The 24,205-nt window shown below is 27.8% G+C and overlaps 1 protein-coding gene and 1 long non-coding RNA gene across 2 annotated transcripts in view; one reads left to right on the forward strand and one right to left on the reverse strand.

Moving 5' to 3' along the window:
- The window catches only part of LOC107448874 (neuroligin-4, X-linked), a 345,395-nt gene that overhangs the window by 241,019 nt on the left and 80,171 nt on the right, over positions 1–24,205 (forward strand). The gene's annotated exons all lie outside the window — the stretch shown is intronic.
- The window catches only part of LOC139427195 (uncharacterized), a 112,722-nt gene that overhangs the window by 20,722 nt on the left and 67,795 nt on the right, over positions 1–24,205 (reverse strand). The window lies entirely within an intron of this gene.

Consider the following 24,205-nt stretch of genomic DNA (forward strand, 5'->3'; position numbering starts at 1 on the left):
AATTAAAAGTTCCATCCGACAGCCAAATTTGTTTTGCTTTTTTGATCTCGTATTTAATGGGATTAATCCCGATACTGATTTTTCGGATTTAAATCTGTTTAAAAAAATAAGTCTTTAAATGTCTGGTATGATCTAAAATGTATATTTGAATTCATTTTAAGTAAACTATATAAGTGTAAACCATGGAATTCATTACTTGTACGAAATTGCTCAAATTCCTCCTAAAGAGGACAAGCTTAAAAAAAATTTTATTCTTCAGTACCTTTTCCCTAGACTTAGTTGACTGACTTCATTAAAACTTTTAAATATCTCATTTAAAATTAAATAGTTAAAACATATTTTAAAAATTGTGTTTTATGCAAATAAAATTCTTTTGATATTAAATTTAATTAAGAAACAAAAATAAATATCGTATATCTCTGCCGACCTATTTTGGTAACAAAATTCGGATATTTCAGCTGTTTAACTCAACTACTACAGATGGCATGTGTCTAATTAAATAAGATACGTGGCAAAATGTAAATTAAAATATTACTGTAAAATATTTTAAAATGTGTGGAATTTGGAGTTCTTTGGAAGGAGGTGAGGACGATTTTTTCTGGGACTGACAAGGGAAACTAGGGAAGTGTGACTCGCCAATTTTGAAATAAACTAGTGGGATGTATGCCTTATAAGGAATAATTTTAGGGGGTAACATTCGTTTCGGCCCATAGAAGGTCCTGTGAGAGATAAAAAATAATTCAATATATAGAAAAATCGGTATTTTATGACATCAATGCAGACTACTAGTTATTGTAATTGTCTCATACTCCAATTAATTTTTGTTACTTTCACGTACTATATAATGCATATTTATTGCTAAAATTGATTTCAAAAATTTATATATCTGTAGTTTTTCAAAAAAACCTGTTAGGTTAATTTAAAAAAAAAAATGACATTAATTTTTTTTCATTTTTTTTTCAAAAAACTTTCTGAATTAATTGGAGTATGTAATTGCGAATTAATTAATTAATTAATAATTAATTAACAATTAATTAATAATTAATAATTAATTAACAATTAATTAATAATTAGCAATTAATTAATTTTCTGATTAATTTATTAATTAGCAAATTAATTAATTACCCGATTAATTACAAATTAATTGGATTATGAGACAATTACAATAACTAATAGTCTGCATTGAAGTAATAAAATACCGATTTTTCTATATATTGAATTATTTTTTATCTCTCACAGGACCTTCTATGGGCCGAAACGAATGTTAATTAATATATTAATTAGCAAATTAATTAATTATCCAATTAATTACAAATTAATTGGATTTTGAGACAATTACAATAACTAATAGTCTGCTTTAAAGTAATAAAATACCGATTTTTCTATATATTGAATTATTTTTTATCTCTCACAGGACCTTCTATGGGCCGAAACGAATGTTGCCCCCTAAAATTATTCCTTATAAGGCATACATCCCACTAGTTTATTTCAGAATTGGCGAGTCACACTTCCCTAGTTTCCCTTGTGAGTATGAAGTGGAATCCATTGCAGAGTAGGAACTGTATAACGACACTGCTAACGTTACTGAGCTAAACACAGGTGATGTTCTGGAATTTTTAAAATTGTATCGACGTAGTATGTTTTAAAGGCTTTCAATCCATTATATTTTTTGAAATTCTCTTGAATAAATGTCTCTTATTTTTTCCAATTTTTAATTTTTTCTGAACGTAATTTAAAATATTATTTCTAACACAAGAGGAAAAAAATCCGAACAGAATTTGTGTCAGATGAAAATATTTTGAGATAAAAAGTTGTTTTAATTAATTGTATTTATTTTAAAATAATTTTAAAATGGGTGAATTAAAGCCGAGTTACTGATATATATCTTATTGTTTTTAAACCTCTGATGCAGAATTTTTTATAAACTTATTTTTCAAACTTTTTGTATTATATTTTATTAATTTAGATTAAAAAAAAGTTAATAAATACTATGTTTAGCATTTTAATAATTTATGGTTATGAATCAGAGCTTTAATAACCGGTGTCTTTCTTTGCGTTAAGAGAGAAAATTTCTAAACAAGGCTTTAAGTAGTTCACATTTGCTTGGTTGATGGAAATTTAAGAAGAAATTAGTAAAAAATAATGTAATGTCTTATTTTGTTAAATATTAGAAAGAACGCGAACAACAACAATATATATATATATATATATATATATATATATATATATATATATATATATATATATATATATATATATATATATATATATATATATATATATATATATATATATATTCAGTTATTTTTTAAAAGCTTTATAATTATATTTCATTTAAAGTAGTTTACGTTACATTGATGGGAAATTAAGGAATAAAGTATAGAAAATAACTCCATGACTGTTTATCTCGACAAAAAAAAGAAGAAATGTGAACAACAATCTATATTAACGCGCAAAAGTTTTTCGAACTTAACTAAAACATAACGGAAGTCACGTTATTTTCTATTTCACAAAATTTCTTTCAATATGACAGAGTAAACGAGTTTGTTCTATCTATCGTAATTCTAATCTAATTTACACTCTGTGGAAAAATAACCTATTTCTTTTATATTTATCATGTTAACATCCAGCGGGAACTCAAAATTGCGTTATTGAAAATAACTTAGATGATATATTTTCCTTTTTTTTATCTATACTAATATTGTCATGATGGGAATTCTACTATACAAACTCTTTTTTTTTCAATGCCAATAGAAAATATAGCTCTAGAGATGATTTCCATTAGTATTTTTGAACTATTGTCGTTTACTCATGAAAATCCAAATATTTATGTTATTCTTATAAAATATATCATAGAGTGAATTGAAAAGAAATATTGAAAATGTATGATTTATATAGTTTTGATAAATTTTTTGTCGCATTTATGGTTTCTTTTAAAATATCTTTTGCTATTTTCTAATGTTTTGTTTGATAAAATGGGTATTGAAGATTGATTCTACTCAAAATTAAATCATTTAATTTATTCTTTACCATCTTTTTCAAACCTTTGTAGTTTTATTACATTTTGAGTAGTTACGTTTGATTGATGGTAAATTATGGAATGAATGTATAGAAAATAATGACATAACTGTTCATCTTTCAAGAAATAAAGGAAACGCATATATATATATATATATATATATATATATATATATATATATATATATATATATATATATATATATATATATATATATATATATATATATATATATATATATATATATATATATATATATATATATATATATATATATATATATATATATATATATATATATATATATATATATATATATATATATATATATATATATATATATATTACTGCAGTAGAAAATTATAGTTATATAATAACTGTAAATTTAATAGATTTGTGTGCGGAGAAAAAATTCTGATAAAATTAATGAACAGCTAGTGGCTATGAAATTTCTAGTATAATCATAATTTTGTCTAATAAAACCAAACTATACGGTTTTTAAAGCATTCATTTAGTATTCTTTTCTTACCAGTAATAGGGTAACGGTTTACCAGAAATTTTGGTTTTTAAATTTATAGTATTTATTGCCACGCATTTGGTAAAAAATACAAGACTGATGAATTAATTTCACCAAACAAATAGCTTTTATGCCAATAATTTTTATGACATTTCCCAGATTTTATTACAAATTTTTAAATCCTATTTTATTATTAATTTTAACAAATTACACGCATGTTTCATAGGGATAGTGTAGTGAAAAAATCATTTATCAACATTTTTATTTGAAATTGTATTTTGACACTAATTTCCTTAGTATATTTCAGTTTTTTTTGTATTAACTATATTCGATTTTACATCTATAAAAAGCATGATAAAAGCTACCAGAATGTGGTAAAATTTATCATATTTTTGCTCTATAGGAACAACAAAAAGGTCAGTAATTTTTACTGAATCGCGTTGGCAATGAATTTTGATAAAATTAACAATAAAATATGGTTTTATCATCGGCGATAAAGTTTGGTACTTTTACCATGATACCTTAGGGAATGGCATGAAAATTATTTATTTGGTTAAACTTACTTTTCAGTATCGTACTTTTTTTGCTAAATGTGTGATAATAAGAACTATAATTTTGAAAAACAGAATTTCAAGTATACCATTTCCATAAGACCGGAATGCTTGATTTAAATATAGTATATTTCGGTTTTAATAATTTTTTTAACCAAAAATATCTTTACCATACAGTACGAAAATTTTACCCAAACTCTTTCTCTCCATGTAATCTGGATAAGACATCATAACATTATTGCTGGCCAGTACTGTTGTTGACTAGTACATGGTCAACCATATTGTTAGTATTAACTAAACATTATTGTTGATCAAGTACCTGTTGGTGGGTAGATAATTTATCGCAATAGCAATGGGTACTTTTGCCAAGACATTGTTTTATTTTTCTTCTTTTACCAGGCGTTAAGTTAATTATACCAGATTTTTGTGAAACTAGATTAAATAAAAACCAAAAAGGTTTTAAATTTTTAATATGGCATTTTAAACGATCTCGTTACGGATTTTTTGATTCAATAAATCTAATATATCATCATTTCCCCCATTATTCCCTACCTCTCACTTATTTTCCCTATGGATAAAAGCTTTCATACTACTAGAACAATAAAACAACAAGTCAGGAGATCAATTTTTTTTGCATTTTGTGAATGTTTTAAAATGTTGAATACGTAAAGTATTATATACGCATTTATATCGTTTCAAAAAGTGCGATGTTTTTTTTAAATTTTTGAACTTTTAGACCCATAGGGACGCGAGAAGAGTTATCTTTGAAATCCACATTTTTCCTAAAGGGAAAATATAACCAAAAAGTATTTTTGCATCATTTTGTTTCTACTAAGAAGAGAAGCATACATTTAAGGAAATAATATTTTACCCCCAAAACTTTGCTCCCATATTTTAAGGGAGAACAATCTAAACTCCTTTGCGAAAATGTTTCCGCTTTTCTGCTCGTTTTTAGGAGTTTTGTCTCACCATATATTCTTCTAAGCCTGTGTCGCAAGAAAACCTACGAATATTCCATTTTCTTATTTTTTCCTACTCTTTCCTCGATTTTTTTACGAAAAAAAAATTTTTTTTCTTTCTCTCATTCTCTCCAGACTCTTGTTCGCCAACTTCTGCCTAAAAGGTCGCTTTTGCCTTTCTCACTATAGGATACTTTAAAGTTCTGTTTTTCCAGGCCATTTGAAGACGTGTAGTTCTTTTTTGGGTTTTGAAAAGAATAGATGGCAAAAGTGCCGGAGGATATTTTTCTGACCACCAGAATGGTTATGCTTTATTCTGTGAAATAACTTCCACACTTGCAAATTTTTTGTAACATGTGTTGATGTACTTAGTCTTTATGGAGAGGCAAATAATATCCATTTCGTCAAAATAACTTTTTTGTGGCTATTGCTCAAGTATAGATAATACTAAAGTATACATATTTTTGAAGTATGGATAAACTTTGTATTATCACTTCCAAAGTATTTATAAATTAATAACTTAGTCTTTATGAAGAGGCAAATAATATCCATTTCTACAAAATAACTTTTTTTGTAGCAATTGCTGAAGTATATATAATACTAAAGTATACATATTTTTGAAGTATGAATACACTTTACATTAACACTTAATACACTTTACATTAACACATAATATTTATATGGCTCAGGGTATAGAGCTTTCGCCTTCCAATGAGGGGAACCGGGTTCAAATCCCAGTCGATACGAATTCCGCATCTGGCTTGCACCAACCACAGTGCTGACGTGAAATATCCTTAGTGGTAGACGGATCATAGGTTAGAGTCCCCTTGCCGTCAGGCTAAACGTGGGAGGTTCTCGTGGTCTTCCTCTCCATGTAACGCAAATGGGGGTAGCTCCATCAAAAAGTCCTCCACGAGGGCAAATGTCTCCAAGTACTCGATCCAGGAGTTCCCTTGTGTTCTGGATTGAGTTCAAAATTACAAGGCTACCGAGTTGAACATTACTAGTAGTTCACCCATAAAATTGGGTCAGCTGTTCAACGACGGTTATAAAGAAAAATTATTAACTTCGTATTATGAGAGGCAAATAATAATTATTTCTACAAAATAACTTTTTTTTGTGTCCGGGAATCTTGATGGCCACGAAATTAAGGGTAAATCACTTCACTAAAAATGCTTTTTATGGACCACCAATTTCAGAAACACTGCAAGAACTTACAGAGCTCTTTTTCACAGCATTTGGAATTATTGATAGAGTGAGACTACAAGTGTGGAGAAAGTTTTGATTTAGTTGAAAATGAAATGAATGTTGTTTTTAATGAAGTTAAAGTTTGTTTAATTTTTGTTGCGTAACAACATGGTAACTAATCAACCATTTACATTTTTATTCAACTGTGGTGTATTAATTTTTTGCAATATCTGTAAGAGACACGAAAATATAAATATTTAAATTCCAATCATTTTTTTGGGCTGACCCAGCATCAATACTTTTTTTTAATTAAGATAAGATGACTTTTGCAGAGCATTGGATATTTAATAAACCTCGTATTTAATTAAATTTTAACATTTTCATTAAATAAAAATTTTAACTTAAGAATTGCATATACTTCAACATTTGTAACGGCACTCTTAAGAAGCCTATAAAAAAGAAAATTGCAACGGTAAGAACATTTCCTAACGATGGCAAAGTACTCCCTTTCATTAAGTAGTGTAAACGAGCATTCTACGTATTTCTCTGAACTATCCTTAGTTTTGGTGTAGTGGAAAACATTTTGATGCAAAAAAGTTGCCACCATTTTTGGTATTTAGATACAAGATAATTACTTACAATGTATCAATTAATATCGAGGGCAATCACAAAATTAACAAGCCAGCAGTATCAGGTCAACAATAAACACAAATAGCTTAAAACAAAACATGCAGAATTCGAGGTAAAAATAGCTAGCAAAAATTTAAAGAAAGATGATGTAAATAAATAAAAAAACTATGAATGTTAAAAAAAATAAATAAGTTCTTTCAATCGATACAAAAACTGAGTTTAAAAAGAAACAGTTCATAAAAGTCACTAAGTAAAACACCATCTGATTAAAAAAAAATACTAATTTAAAAAAAATCCTAGTATAAGCATCAAAAGTGAAAACAGTAAAAGTTAAAAGAATTTATGAAAGTATTTATATTTGGTCCCGGTATGAAGAAGTATAACATCTAAGTATACTTTCAATTTTGAGAGTTATCTTTTATTCAACTTCAGTGAAATTTCAAGTGGCACTGAATTATTTTTAGAGTTTAGGTCACAGGAATACTTATCTTCCTAAAATATACAACTTTTTTATGGTACATATGTAAATGTCAAGTAGTCAAGATTGGCAGGCGGTTAGATAAATTCATGGCAGTAGATCGGATAAAAAAGGACAAATAGATAGATGGTTTGAAGGGTAAAGTGATTGATAAGTAGGTAAATGTAAAAGTTGAACCACCGAAAATAAAAAAGAAGATGTTTGATGTTTCCTTTCCCAAATATGAGAAACCAAGACTTAAAACTGTTAAAATACCAACACCCTGAATTAAACCCCTTCAAATACCAACCCCTGCAAATCAAAAAAACATATTTTTGTGCTCAAAACTTACTTTGCATTAATTTACATTTCTGTTTTTTGAAAATTTAATGAGCACAAACTAATTACACAGTCTAAAACTACGTAGTGTATCGCATATTGCATTATAATGTAAATAATCAAAGCATATTTCTACATTCAAAATTTGGGCTTGGATAGCCTCGTTAGTCGGGCGTTAGGCTCATGTGCAAAAGGTCATGAATTCGATCCCCGCCAGCCATATCGGGTCACTAAGTCCCCCATGCTTCCATAACAAATTATACCTATGGGGGTACTTAATTGGAGATTGATCGTTCTCTGTTCCAAGTAAAAATTATGATCTGTGGATAAATGAATTTATGTATAAATGGGTTCACCCTTTAAACGGGCAGTGACGAGTGTGCGGCTGAAGTCTTATTCTTGGCCATAGATGGCGCCACTAAAAAGAAGAAACGCACTTTCTGCCTTAAATTCGCTTGATTTCACTAAGCACGTTTGCTGATATTGGCAAGTGGCATAAGAAACAACCGACAACATTTAAAATTTCCTTTAAATTAATTTACGTATGTGTTAAGTAAGCATTGTGAAAAAGTAAGCATGTGTCAAGTAAACATACAAATTTTACTTCTTCTATAAATTCTCCTAAGGTGTCTTTCAAGGTCTGTAATAAAAAAAATTCACGAAACCTTCCTCTTTTTTTGACGAAATCTTTTCCTGGTATCTGTTCCGAGCAATAATTTCATCAAATTGACGAAATAACTATCACCACTTCATCCAGGGAACGAATTTCATTCATATATTCAATTCATATATTTCATAATTTTTTTCTTCAAATAAATAAATAAACTCATAGCAACTAACGTATCTCACTTTTCTAATCATCACTTTATCGTGATCAACATACAAGTAAATCAATCTTTCCCAAACAACACAAGAACAGATAGAAAAGAGAAATAAATAACACATGTTCGAAGCGGGGCTTTCTTGGTAAGAAGCCAACACCTTGATTACCATACAGACTGGTTAGCTTGTTTCGCCATCTCTATTTTCAATCACCTTGTAATAATTTTAGTATCGTCATTCCAGTTAACAATCTCTCACAATCCACTGCAAAGACGTTCAGAGTTGAGGAAACATTTTCGCCATATAGTTGAGAGTTCACGTTTCGTCACAGATAACGTGATTTCATGACGAAATGATTCTCAATATTAACGAAATACAGCACAAGGATTGCTGATTGGAGTGTATTTTGTCTACTTAACACGTTTTACAAAGTTTAATGTTTTGATAGTTCTGTACTCTGGACCTTTTTAAATAAATTTTTTAACGATACAATTCAAGTGTTTAATTTCGTATTTCTTACAGATTATTATTTTAACTTTTTTTCTTAAATACAACTTAGTGAATGCTAATCAAATTTTATGTTTTTCATTTATTGAGTAAAATAAATTTTTGGTGTTGCACCTCTGTTGAGCTTTGCTATGAATTTTGTTTAGCTTTTGGTCTACCCTTCATTTTAAAAGTAGCCATAGTAATCTGAAAATAAATACTTAGTTATTTTTTCCCAGCGGTAAAAAAAAGAAAAGAGACGTATAAAAAAAGTGATTGGGAATACTTTGTGCAACGTAGCAAAAAACAAAGTGAATAAACCAAAATATTTGTCATTCATTGCATATTTTGTGCTTAAATCATTACATGGGTTTCAGATTTAGAGGAAATTCAATTTCCATTATTTTTTTAAAAATCTCACATCAGTTTTCATGCTTCCATTAATTTTCCGCTTTCCATTTTAAAAAAAATGAAAAAAAATATATAAATTTGAAAAATAGAAATACTGAGAATAATATTGATTTGCAATTTTTTAAAAATTATATTTTTAACTTATTATAATCTGGATGGAATGTTTCAAACCATCTGAAAAAAAACTCAACTAAAAGACTTAAACTACCATTAAAACTTACTCTAAACATACAATGTCAGAAAAGCCTCATGCCAGCCCCATCAGAGATTTCGTTTAATTTATTTTAAATTCCATGAAATAACTTCGAAGAGAGATTCACTAAAGATATTCCTTAAGTCCTGTTAATCCTCTAAAATCCATTGACAGTCGTCATGCTTCCGAGATAAGGTCCACCCTTTTATCCATAACAGGAGGGATGATAGATTTTAATCCTTTAATTCAGGAAAAGTTTCATTGGGAGTATTACTCTAGTACGAAACAAGGATTTAAACCAATAGGAACCACAACCTGGATGAAATGTACCCTCAGGAAAAAGGTTACAGTGGATAAAAGTGATTACGTCACTAAGAGATGAGTTTTAAAGCTGTTTATACAAGTAATTTAAATGCAAGACATGAAAATTCTTTAAAAGCAAAAGTAAAGAAAATATACATTAACGTAAGAAATCTACTTACTGGTTTTTATTTAATATTTGAAAGCTTTTTGAAATCTTAGAAGAAAGGAAACTACGTGCTTCGAAATTTGTGTTATTTTATTGATTTAATTCTTAAGTAGTTTACTTTAAACGGTGTAGAGTTAATTATACCTTCGCTTGAACTTTTACAGTATTTCTTTGCATTTGTGATGCGCCCATTTCATAACAAAAATACTCTTGAAATAGCAAGCTTTTTTTAAAATTTGATTATCATATTATTACTAATATTCAATAACTCTCCTCCTGACATACTTTGTTATTTGTCAATGAAAAAATAGCAACGGATAAACAATGTAAGAATTTCATGTTGTTTATCTGTTTAAAAAATGAAATGCATTGTTTATCTTATTTTCTTTTTATTTGAGAATTTTTGATCTTAAAAAAAGATTTTGTTTATCCAAAATTCTGTTTCACAAAATTATGGCTCTAAATGTCCCACATTTTACAAAAATTTCAAAGCTGAAAGGTAAATTATACCAAGTAAATAGTTTTTATGCTTTAAAATACTATAAAATTACCAAATTTTACCACATTTATGAAATTTTTTGACACATTGCAGAGCAACATTTTATTGTTAATATCATCGAAGTCATTACTAAGGCCCTTTGAAAACAGTACCCAGCTTTTTTAGTGTTTTCATGGAGTCAGAAACATGGTGAAATTTGCCGTATTCTGGTAGATTTGACAGTAATTTTTTTTGGTGTAAAAACTAATATAGTAAATACTGCGGTTATAGAATTACTATAATAGTACAGTGGTTATATTCATTTATTATAGTTCAATTTTAGTTAGTTAGTTTAATTACAATTTAATCATAATTAATTAGTTTACTGCAGTTTAACTAATGTTAATTAGTTTACAAACAGTTTAATTAGATAAATGTTAATTGCAGCGAGTACAATAATTCATTATTTATTTCGTATTTCGGCTGTTGATTAAGATATATATATATATATATATATATATATATATATATATATATATATATATATATATATATATATATATATATATATATATATATATATATATATATATATATATACACTGGTTATCATAAATTAAGGAAAAATCACAAAAATAGCGATAACTCTTTCAAAAGTAAGCCAAACCGTGCAAAATTTGCATATGTTGTCCACTAAGAGTAGCTGAGTAAAATTGCAATATGCAAATTAGTGGCGCTGCACTCGGCTTACGTCATCTGCCTGGAGCATAAAAGTCCAAGTTTGAGAGAAAGCACACAAATTTTACTGTGATTGCGACATTGAAAATCTGAGATAGCCAATTCGTAATAATGACCTCTAGGCATCATTTGCCTGAAGAACTACGATGGAGAGCCATCGGGAGACTAGAGGCAGGGCAGAGTCAATCAGAAGTGGCCAGATGGCTAAATGTGAGTCCATCTGTGGTTCATAGACTTTGGAGGCAATTTCAAACCACAGATTCGGCATCTAGGAGGTTCAGTCAAGGACGGCCAACTGTTACGACCAGTGCCGATGACCGATATTTGACATTAAGTGCACGCAGGAATAGAACCGCTACTCCGACACATCTTAGATCCTCTCTTGCTGCAGCCACCGGAAGGTTGGTGTCAACGTCAACTGTGCGCAGAAGGCTCCACGAAGGTGGTCTGTATGCGAGACGACCAGCCATTTGCGTGCCGCTCACATCACGCCATAGGAGAGACCGTTTGCAGTGGGCCCGACAACATGTCCACTGGACGTCAGATCAATGGAGGCCTGTTCTCTTTACGGATGAGTCCAGGTTTAGTCTAGAAAGTGACAGTAGACGTTATTTGATATGGAGAGAACCTGGGACCCGTTATCATCCATCAAACATCCGTGAAAGAGATGCATACGGAAGAGGCAGTGTCTGTGTTTGGGGAGGCATATCCTTAGGAGGGCGCACATACCTCCATGTCTTTCCAAGGGGAACCGTGAATGCTCAGGTTTATCGAGACAACATCCTTGATGCTTATGTGCGCCCATATACCGGGGCAATTGGTGATTGCTTCCTGTTACAGGACGATAATGCAAGACCACACAGAGCTCGCATTGTTGATGATTATCTTCAACAGGAAACAATTACTCGCATGGAGTGGCCAGCTCGATCCCCGGACTTGAATCCTATCGAGCACGTTTGGGATGCTCTAGGGAGGCGTGTATCTGCCATCAATCCGCCCCCTCAGACCCTTGCCACGCTTGCAACTGCTTTACAAGAGCAATGGCTCTCACTTCCTATTGAACTGATAGACCGCATAATTGAAAGCATCACACATCGCTGTTTGTGCTGTATTGCTTCTAGAGGCAATCATATTCCATATTAAAGGTACTTTTTCTATTGCAAACCGATACTTCCAATTTGTTTATTTTATACATGTGCTAATTTCTATACTACTATTAATGTCTGATAATTTCTTTTTATGTTGTTTAATACCTTACTATGTGTTGTATATTGTGGGTAAGTTTCATAAAATTCCATGTGTAATTTCTTGAGTTATCGCGATTTTTGTGAATTTTCCTTAATTTATGATAACCAGTGTATATATATATATATATATATATATATATATATATATACATATATTATATTTATATATATATATATATATATATATATATATATATATATACATATATTATATTTATATATATATATATATATATATAGTTATAAAATTATATTGAATAAATTATAAAAAGATCATGCATTTATAGAAACTTTAATTACTTTTTACCACTGCAAGTTTCATATGAAAATAAAATACCTAACTTTGTTAATGGTGAAAAAATATCAATTAAACAATTTCATACCAAAAATTAAATTTTCAATATTATTATTTGCATTCTTTTGGCAAATTTAAGTAACAAATATATTATATTTGATGCAATCTGAATAAAATCAATTTAATATTCTTATTGTTATATCAGTTTATTCACGAATAACTGTATTAAACACTAAGTTAACATATTATTTTTTAATTAACTCTATTAAAAATTAAGTCAATTTGTCTTGAAGTTATCGTTAAATATTTGCTTTTAATCAACTTCAGAAGAGATTTTAATTCTGCATCTTTTTCTTAATAAACCATAACTATTTAGTTATAACAATGTCAACACCTCGTACGTCAAGCATTATTAAAAATTCTAGATTTACCAAAATATTTATCTTTAAGTGTATGATTAAGAATTTTCAGACGCACCTTTTAAAGATGCAATTTTTTATTTTAATTTTTAATATTCCTTATTTTTCTTACTATACATGACGGAATGCATGCAAAATTACTAAAATAATATAAAAATCTACGTTCTCTAGTTAAAAATAAGAGTTATACATTAAAATTAATCTTTTAGGTTAAAGTTAGGGATAAAAATGTTACTGTGTCAATATTTTCATATTTGTTGTCGAGACATGTGTTAGAAACATGATAAAAAGATTATGTACCCAAGGAAGTTTTTTGCAATAAAAGTTGGATACTTCAATTGTATCATGTGCAAAAAATACTTCGATTGCATCAGAATCTTATTTTTTCAGGGGGTAATGTCGCAGAATATCGAAAAATCCTATTTTTGCCAAAAGCCTAAAACATATGTCGCTTAGGATTGTGAGATTTTTGACGGATAGTGTTATTTTTTGTTTTGTAAGCAGCAAAAAAAATGTATATTTATGTTCAACGAAATAAAATTCAGCATAGTCATTTTCTTTCCCTCTTTCTTAGTTCAAAATTTAGTTATTACAGTTTATATGGACTACTAGTTCCATTTTTTTATCATATTAGTTTCTGATTTGCAGCGAAATATCTAAACTGGGAAAGAAGTATGGTCAAAACTATCAGAATATGTTAAAATTTACAGTACTCGTCAGTTTATGTGAACATCAAAAAACTCGGTAATTTTTACTGAAGCACTTTGGTAAAATTAACAATAACATATGTACAGTAAATTACAGCCTAAATAACATTCATATATTGGAGAAGTTGCAGTGTGTTAGAATTATTTATAGAATGACATTTATGCCCCTTTAACAAGTGTGATAAAAAATAGAAGAATCCTTGCAAAAGCAAGGATTCTTCAACAGTAAAATTTTATAGAAATATATCTGATACAACATAATTTCTCTAGTAATATTTACTGTAAAATCATTGAATAACTGTAATTAAATAAATATTGCTGTATAAATTACGGTAAAAAAGGATTTTACGGTAAAATGAATTTTACGGATGCTGCGCTCAGGGCATCTGTTCTATTTACCATAATTTGATGGCTAATTCTTTACAGTGTATTGCTCTTGGGCTGATAAACCTGGGTCACGGGATTTTCAAAGGTCATTCAGTGACAAAATTTATTACACAGTGAATAATAATAATAATATGGAATAAACAAGTAACTTATTTTTAAATTTTCGACATTTTTTATTCAAAAAATATAACTTTCTGTTTCTAATAAGCACCGGCTTTAAAATACAATGTGTGTTTACGCTTATTTTTATCAATCCCATTATTATATAATCAGTAAGTTTCAGTATAGTTCTGGGATTATTAAAAATTAATTTAATTATTCTAATTATTATTCTAATGATAATAACTATTGTTTAATAAATCATTCGCATTATTATTGCATTTTTTGCTGTTATTTAAATTGTTCGATTTTAGAGAAAGCATGCTTTCTTAACCTCTTTTAGTTAAATGTTTTTCAATGTTCTCAGAAATACCTAAGCCTTTGCTACATATGGAAAATATAATTTAATAAGTAATGGAAAATTTAAAATAAATTTCTGTGCTAAGGGACTATTTTTTGCTGGTTTTGGGTTAAGGATATAGAATATTAAGGCTTATTTAATAAATATTTGGAAGTTTTATGCTATTTTGAAAGTTTATTTTTTAAATCAATCTGAAGAAAGTATTTTTCGCAAGCTACTCTATTTTCAGAAAAATAACTCTTTTGACAATTTTGATTAAACTAGTAGATCCATGAATTTTAATTTTGGTAATAAGTGCATAATTTACAAAAAAACCTTCTCTAACTGAAAAAACTCAGAACATTAACATAAAAAATACTCACATTTAGTTTTAGTTTAAACTATAATAGTTTTTTCGATGTAAAAACTATTCATAAATTTTCTGAAAAAAACTATTTTACGTCATTTTTTGTTGTTGTATATATTACATTCAAATATTAAATATTTAATGACGCAGACAACACAAATCTATTGAAATAATTACGCAGGATTGATGATACATACTGCTTTTAATTCGCACACGCTTTAAAATTCCATGCGTGTTCACTAGTGTAATTATTAATCCGATTAATATATTATCAATTATATCTAATTATAACGTTTCAATCTAACTATGGGATTATTAGACATAAATTTAATTATTATTGATATTTATCTAATGATAATGATTATTATATAATAAATTACTTTTAATAAATTATTCACATTATTATTGTATTTCTTGCAATTTTTTAAATGGCTCTATTCTAGTAAAGCATTTATATTTTACCTCTTTTTTTTCTACTGCTTTTTGCTCCTTATTTTTTCTCCTTAACGAAATCCATACAATTGTTTCATTTCATGCATAAGTTATTACTTAATGAGTAACGATAATTTTAAAATAGATTTCTTTGCTATGGGAAGTAATGCCGGTTTTGGGTTAAGTATATAAAAGATTAAGGCCCATTTAATGAAAATTTTGAAACACCCCGCTATTTTAAAGGCTTATCTTAGGCAATTTAACGAAATTACTTTTCGCTGGCTACTGCATTTTAAAGAAAAATCTATTTGGACAATTTAGATTTAACTAGTAGATCCATAATTTTTTAGTTTTGGTAATCAGAGTATAATTTGAAAAACCCTTTCTAACTGTAAAATCTCAGAACATTAAGATAAAAACTACTCATATTTTGTTTTAGTTTGAACTATAATAGCTTTTTTTGATGTAAAAACTATTCATAAATTTCTGTAAAAAACTATTTTACGTCATTTTTTGCTTATATTACATTTAAAGATTGAATATTTAATGACGTAGACATCACAAATCAATTGAAATAATGATACAGGTCGGAAACACAAATATGAATACATGCGAATCTTTATTTTAAGAAATAAGGAATAAATATTGCTTTATTAAATCATTGAAAGACGTAAAAAATAGATATTCATTTTTATTCCTCTTTTATTCTAAGTACAACACAAAAAAACATCTTCTGCGAGAATAATTTCCAAGAAGAATTCCCACTTTTGACTCATTAAGTTTTTGACTCATTATTTATGCAGGAACCATCTTCGGTATAACGATTTAAACATTGCATCCGTATATTAAAATGATGTTAGAGAAAAAGTAGTATCTTATGCTAATTTGTGTTTGTGGTGAACATAATTCTTTTCGGATTCAAATCACTTTGCTTCCGATGATATTTTATTTGAATTTTATAAATAAATAGGAAGACAAAATTAGAGATATTCTTTTCAAAAATAGAATAGTATCCTCTAATGTTATGAAAGTAGCTTAATTAATTTTATGAAGGTAAAAGTGATGTTATTTCTTTAAAGAATTAGGAATAATAATGAAATAAATGAATTAAAGATTCAAAAGTGAACGAATTATTTGTTGAAATGCTGAATAGATTATTTATTTTAAAATGGAAATGATGTTCTTCTTTTTAATAAAAAATAATATTCAATTATGATTTATAATTACAATATTACTTTCGAAATGTAACTTAGTTTGTGAAGTTCATTTCAATGTTCGATCAACGGAATTAAATACTACATTCAGGTTTTTCTAACTAAAAATAGTTTGTAAAATTACTAAAATTGATTTGTTAAAAATATTTTGTGTAAATAATGAATTCAATGTTGCATTGTATAATACATTATTCAATATATCTGTGCATTATTCAATGTATTGAATTATACAATCATTTAATATATTGAACATTTTTTCAAAATTAAATTTTTAGTTTAAAGTAAATCCGTCTTGTTTTAATTGCAAAAACATAAAATAATAAGAGCTGATAAGTTAGATATTATTTCTTGAGATTTGCATACTTCTTTCCGAAAGTGCGATGAATTTACATATCCTATTTCGTTTACTTTTTTGAAAAAGAACAGTGATAATAATTGGTGTAAACTATTAAATAGCATCTCAAATATAATAAAGAATTATTAAAATTTTATGCAAAAATTAAAAATTTAAGCAAATATAAGAGTTTTAAAAATGCTACACGGAGAAAATATTCTGGTAAAATAACCGCACTGTATGGTAATGTAGCTTTGGCTAAAAGAATTCTGGCAATATATGCGAAAATATACCATTTAAACTATTCATTTAGTCATTTTTCTATTCATCTGTGGTTTAATGGAAACTCCAGTTTTCAAAATTATAGTTATTTTTACCACATATTTTATAAGATATCAAAAACTCAAAAGTAAATTTAACCAAATAAATGGTTTTTAATATATGCTGGCTTCATTATGCATTTACCAAATTTTACAACATTAACCAAATTTTAACACATATTTTAAAAACATATTTTATTGCTAATTTTACCGAAATGATTGTCAAAGCACATCCGAAAAATTACCGAGCTTTTCGGTGATCCCATAAAGCAGGAAATACGGTTAATTTTACCATATTCTGGTAGTTTTGACCATGCAGTTTTTCTATGTGTACTTTAAGACTTCTTTTAAAATTCATCCAATCATATTTATACATACAAACCTAGAAGTTTCATTAAATTAGACATAATTTTAAAGCCTACAGCTTTTAAAATTTCTAAAATGCTAGCATGTGTTTCATTTCTTGGAAAGAAATAAAAATTTAACTTTCAAATGAGAACTGAAATAATAACTGGTAGAATTGTAAAATTCATCTCAAATCTAATAAAGAATTAGTAAATTTAAAAAAAAAAATTCGAGTTACATAAAGTTAAGCGAAATAAAAAGAGTTTTAAAACTGTTTCGTGTATAGATAAAAAACCTGGTAAAATTTATTTTACTGTATGGTAATGGCATTTCCGATTTTTTAAAAAAAAAACATAATTCTGGTATTTGTGCTAAAATTGAAAGAATTTAAAATCATTCATGAGGCTATTTTTCCATACAGATATAGTAACAGTTTAGCGAAAATTCTAGTTTCTGAAGCTATAGTTCGTATTACCACATATTTAGTAAACAATACAAAATTTAAAAACCAATTTAAGCGAATAAATGAGTTCTTTATGCCATACTCTAAAGCATTATCATAAAATTAACAAATTTTAACACACATTATAAAACTGTATTTTCTTGTTAACTTAACCAAAATCACTACTAAAGTGCTTCAGTATACATTAGTGAGCCTTTTGGTGTTCCTATGGAGCCAAAAACACTGCAAAGTTTACCATATTCTGGTAGTTATGACCTTATTTTTCCTCTCTGTGCATTAAGACTTCCTTTGAAACTTCTTCAATCAAATTTATTCATACATAAGCCTGGAAGTTTCATAAAAAGTAAACATAATTTTAAAACCTACAGTTTTTTAAAATTTTATAAAATGCTCGTAAATGTTTCGTTTCTTAGTATGAAATAAAATCTGCATAACGCACTTATGATCCTTCGCTTGATTAAACATTTTAAAACAGTTTCAGAAAAACGGATTCTCACAAAGAACGTAGATCCTTTCTCTCCCTAGAGAACGTTTTGCAAATTTGCATACGGGTGCTCGAACAGCTACAAAATTTGTAAATCATCACCATGATTTTTCATCTTACGTAAGAAATTTTAAAGTACACTGAGTTAAGTCAATAAGTGTTTTAATGTTTTTATAAAAATATGTTTCACTTTTCTGTAATTGATTTTTACTTTTAAATTTCTATTCTTGCAGCATTTTACTAAGCTGATTACAACTTTGGTTTGCAAATGTATATTTCTTTTATTTTTTATAAAGGTAAAATCAATAGCTTGAAAATGAGCTTATAGAGGGAAACTGAATTCTTCGTCGTTTTTTGTTGCTTTAAGAAAGAAAGATTTAATTTTGCTATAGGGTTAAAATGAATGATAATCACTTTTATCGTTTATAAAAAAGCATACTTATTTGTAAAATACAATAACATATTCAATTTCCGAATGGTGCAACTTATAATTATGTTAAATGTTTTGCTTAATTTGGTTTTTAATAAAAATGCTTGAGTTTTGAGTTATGTTATATGATGGACGTTTAGCAATTTATAACCTAACGTTTAAATCTTTTTAAATGGACGTTAAAAATTAAAAATTCTTTATAAAATAAATGCAGAACATCGCTAGAGTCTCGTTTGAGCATGTATCATTCCTGATTACGTCCAGAATTGTTGCACAAGTTACTAAATGTATGATTCTGCAATACAATTCTTAGAAAAATGGTTCTAAATAGAGCCACGATTGCTCAATGGTTAAAACACTGAACTCCCATTTTATTTTATTTTGAACAGCCCACCTAAATTTTGGGTTCAGAACGACTTATGTTCAACTCCGTGTAAGTGTAATTTTGAACCCACTCCAGAAGACAAGGGGACTCATGGATCAAGTGTTGAGAGACATTTGCTTTCTTGGAGGACTTTTTGATAGAACTTACCAGCAATTGCGTTAGATGGAGAGGAAATGCGTTAGATTGTTAGATGGAGAGGAATATTCAACAAAATTAATCAAGATTGCAGAGCAATTTAAAATTAGTTGCAAAATTATTGCTTTAAAATTTGAGAAAATTTAATTTAAAACTGAGCAAAATGTGAGTAATTAAAGTAGTAAAGATATAAAATTTACCGTGATTCCAGATCTATAGGAATAAGAAGAATCTCTTTGTCCCCGAAGTTTTGCCGAAGCACTTTATTCATAATTTTAGTTAAAATTAGCAAAACTATGATTTTGTTAATATGTGATAAAATTTTAAAATTTGTAGCAGTATATGAAAATTTTATCACAATATCTTAGAGCATGGCATGAAAACTATTTATGCTATTATTATGATGCTGTTCGTTTTAAAAAAAAACTTTTATTATTATTAAAATTAATAAACGAAGTTGTAAATGTTATAAGAGTTGGTAATTTTATTATGCTACTTCGTAACGTGTCGTACAAAAATTATTCAGTTGAATTCACTTTTCAGTTTCATATATCTACTGCATGTGTGGTTATTAGAAGAATAATTTTGAAAATCAGAATTAAAAGTAAACCGTAACCATGTAAGCGAGAGAATTACTAAATGAATGGCTTAAATACCGTTTATTTTGGTTTTTTTAATTTGAATTATCTTACTTTTTTTTACCAGAATGCCATTACCGTACAATACGTTTAGTGTTACCAGATTTGTTTTCTCCGTTTCTGAAAAAAATAGTTATTGCAAGTAAATTTGGTTTCTCAGACAGTATATAAATAATTTATTAAATTCCACAGCTTCATTAAATAGGTGATTTTTAGTAAATTAAATATAAATAAGTTGTTTGCTTCTTTACTAATTTTAATAGTATGTATTTTGTCATTTGAACACTATGAACGCAATTTTTTCCCATGCCCTCAGCAGCTTGTTGACAATCAAGGAGATTGAAGCACAACGATTTCGTGATCAATTGCAAGATTGTAGCAATTTAATCAGTATTGTGCACATGCCGCCTTTACTTTTTAGACTAGCTGATTCCAATCGATCTGAAGCTTTGTGGACTTAAAATTTCTCTTTAGATTAAACCCCAGTTCTCAGCAATGACCGTTCAGTGTCTTAACCACTTAAACTTCGCGGCATGTAAACATTATTTTATCCAATAAAATATTTGGTTTCTACAATTTCCTTACAAGGTGTAAAAATAACAAACATTTTTCTATTTTTGATGAAAACTCCCTTTTTTTATAAATCCCAGGTGTTCATTAGGTATTTAGAACAAATTATACGAATATAAACATGTTTTGAAAGTAGTTATGAAGCTCTTTAACTTAATAATAACCTAAATTATCTCGTCCATAAATTTTCCTTTATTACTTTGCAAAATATAAAAACTAAAGTTATATTTCATATCAAATCACTTATTTAAAAATAAAAAAATAATTATAGGAGATTAATTAGCACAATTTATAAGTATTTTCTTTATATAAGTATTTTAAAACAAATTTAATTAAATAATAAATCCTTACAATAGAAAACTGATTTTTTTTAATTGGATATAAAATGTAAATACGAAATCTTACATGTTGAGATATCAGAGTTCGAATTTTTCAGCAATCTCATGAACATCATCTCATCAAATATTTACTGAATTTAAAGTTATTTTAAGTAACATAAAAGAAAGTCACTGTCATTTTTTTTGTTATAAACCAAATAGAAATTTTAAGCTTTTATTTTTTTCGATTAGGTGAAAGATAGTATTTTTTTAAAACAATTTTGAATTTTATTCCTGCTATCTCTTATGTTTAAACACATCACCGATTTACTTAATTTAGGTTTCCATTAGGTGGTAGAATTAAATTTGATGATGAGTAAAACAATTTGTGAAAATTAAGCCTAAGTAATTCAACGACCATTAAATAAATCGGTAGCTAAGCAACAGATTATCTACAATATTTAAACACGTTGAAAAACTGTTTATCGCATTATATTCAATTGTCTGATCTCAATTCATTAAAAAGCTCTTAAGCTGTTATCTTGTTAGAAATATGCTGAAAAAATTCTGTTAGGTTTTATGGATATTTGTTTCTTTGTTTTTGTTTTTATTATATAAAAATTTAGAAAGATTTGATTTATATCTAAGAGAAGTATTTAATAGTTTTAAAATGAACAAAACGGATGAATTACATACATTTTCGCCCTTAAATGTAGACCAATGGAATGAAACACTTTGAAAAAATTAATGTAAATGTTGTTTTTTAACTATTGGGGTATTAAAATACGCTGTAAGAAATTTCTTGGAAAAAATGGTTAAGTAACAATTTAGTTAATTGTTATTTTACCATATTCAAGCAAAACATTCAAATAACCATAAATTAGATGGTCTGTTAACTGTGATAAAAACCGTTTATTAACTGCGTTCACCTAATACGGTAATTTTATCGTACCAACTACTCCCAATTAATGAAGCCACTTAGTTCTTTGAAGCTGGAAACATATTATAGCCGAGAAGGTTAATCTGTCAATCTCATGGCCGACTGAACATGGGTTTGAGTCCTAGCGTTGACAGTATAATATTTCATCCATTTCCTTGTGCACATGAAGCAATTTCAGTGTCATGCACTCCACAATATTTGACCCTGGACTATTAGGATACGATACTCTCATTCACACATAGATGGCAGCACAATAAATTGGCTTAACACAAAAAGTCTACTATTTCCCATCTCTTGCGATCGGTGAAGCAACCAGGTAACTATTTAAACCGCATTCGATGGTTCATTTCATAAAACACAGCCTAAGTCCAAGGCTTATTACCTAACCAAAATCCTAGCTCCAATGTCTCATTAATTTTACATAATTTTCTCTTTTTTTACGGTTTTAAAATTTTGCTAGTTGTAAGTGGCTAAAAAACATGAATATAAAACTGTACGTTTTTATAAAAAAATTTATTAACATATAGTTTTGCATTCATGTTTTTTAGCCATACTGGTTGTAACCTGTTTCAATTTTGCAAAGGTGAAAAACGTTCTTTATCTTAAGTTTTACGGTAAATTGGATGGATATGTTTAACCTCAACCAAAAAGGATGTTTTTAACATTACGTTTAACCAATTAACCGTAAATTTTGAGGTTAATTGGGTGGACAGACTGCTACCACTTATTTTACTGCAATTTTAGAATGAAAATTCAGGAGTGTATTAAAACCAGGGAGGTCTGAAAACATTACAACAACAAAAAACAACATGTGATGGCATTAAGAACCACGAGTAGGGAAAATGAAAATTTATATTTGCTATGCGATAACTTAAAAAAACGTAGTATATCATTGCCAATTGCATTAAAACTATGAGTAGATTACGGAACTACAGAGAAATCTGTCAAAACGGCCATTTTTGCAAGATGTCTTCTTGTCTAAGTTTATCTCTTTTAACCAAAAAAAAAATAATTATTCCACATATGAGAAAAAAATTACTTTTGAGTTACAGCCAGTTCTCATGCTTATATTGTGAGTTGACCACTGAAAACACATTCGTCTTATGGAGTTATTATATGCTATTTTAAGTGCATCATAATTTGATAAAAAAAATCTTTTAGCATATTTTTTTTTTGCTATTTGCTCAAGTATTAGAATAACTAGGCCATACGTCATGCTTTAAAATTATATTAGAAACCAGCCGAATCCTCTTTGTGAGTTAGCCAAGTGGGGAAAACATGAAGAGTCCGTGTTTGTTTTGTAAAGGGCGACAAATTTGATAATAGTAATATATAAATAATAATATTTTATAATAGATAATAATAATATAATGTGTTTTGAGATGCTTATACCTATTTTTCAGGATTCAAAACTGTATTATAACTGTTCTTAACCATATATCAATTTACATTTTAAGGGCTGCTTAAGACACTAATGGGAAAAGTTTAATATTAAACTAAACAGAAAAATGTAACCAAAGAGGTAAAGGTCTTAGCATTTAAGAAGAAAATAATGCCCGAACATGAGTTGTTCTTTTAATAAAAATTATTTATGAGAAATTTAATAAGATTTAAGAAAAGATTTCGTGGAATGATTTTCCTTATTTTATTTTAAACTTATCATTTTGAACATAAATGGTTAAACCATATTATTTTCGGAATAGTTATAAAAGTTAAAAAGATAAATATGTCATAATGGACAAAGCTGAAAAATTGTCTTCAACTATTGGTATTTTTCAAAAAAGGTTTTAAACCTATATCTCTCTTTGTTAAAAAGTTCCAAGAAAATTTTAAAACAAAGAATATATGAATGATCTTTAAAACACTCATTATTTCTAGTAACATGAAATACAAGTTAAATACAAAACTATATTTAATCATTAAAACGAAATGATTTTATGATTTTATAGTATATATATTTTTATTCTGGTTAAAATTTTATTTAAAAAAAAAAACATTATTCATTTCAAATCAAATATTCTTTAAAAAAATTTATCTAGAGCTTTAAAGAACGCGGAATTTTAAACTTCATTATATTCTT

The sequence above is a fragment of the Parasteatoda tepidariorum genome, chromosome 12, assembly GCF_982258835.1.
Source record: "Parasteatoda tepidariorum strain Cologne lab strain chromosome 12, Ptep-v5.0, whole genome shotgun sequence".
In the NCBI taxonomy this organism is placed as follows: Eukaryota; Metazoa; Arthropoda; class Arachnida; order Araneae; family Theridiidae; genus Parasteatoda; species Parasteatoda tepidariorum.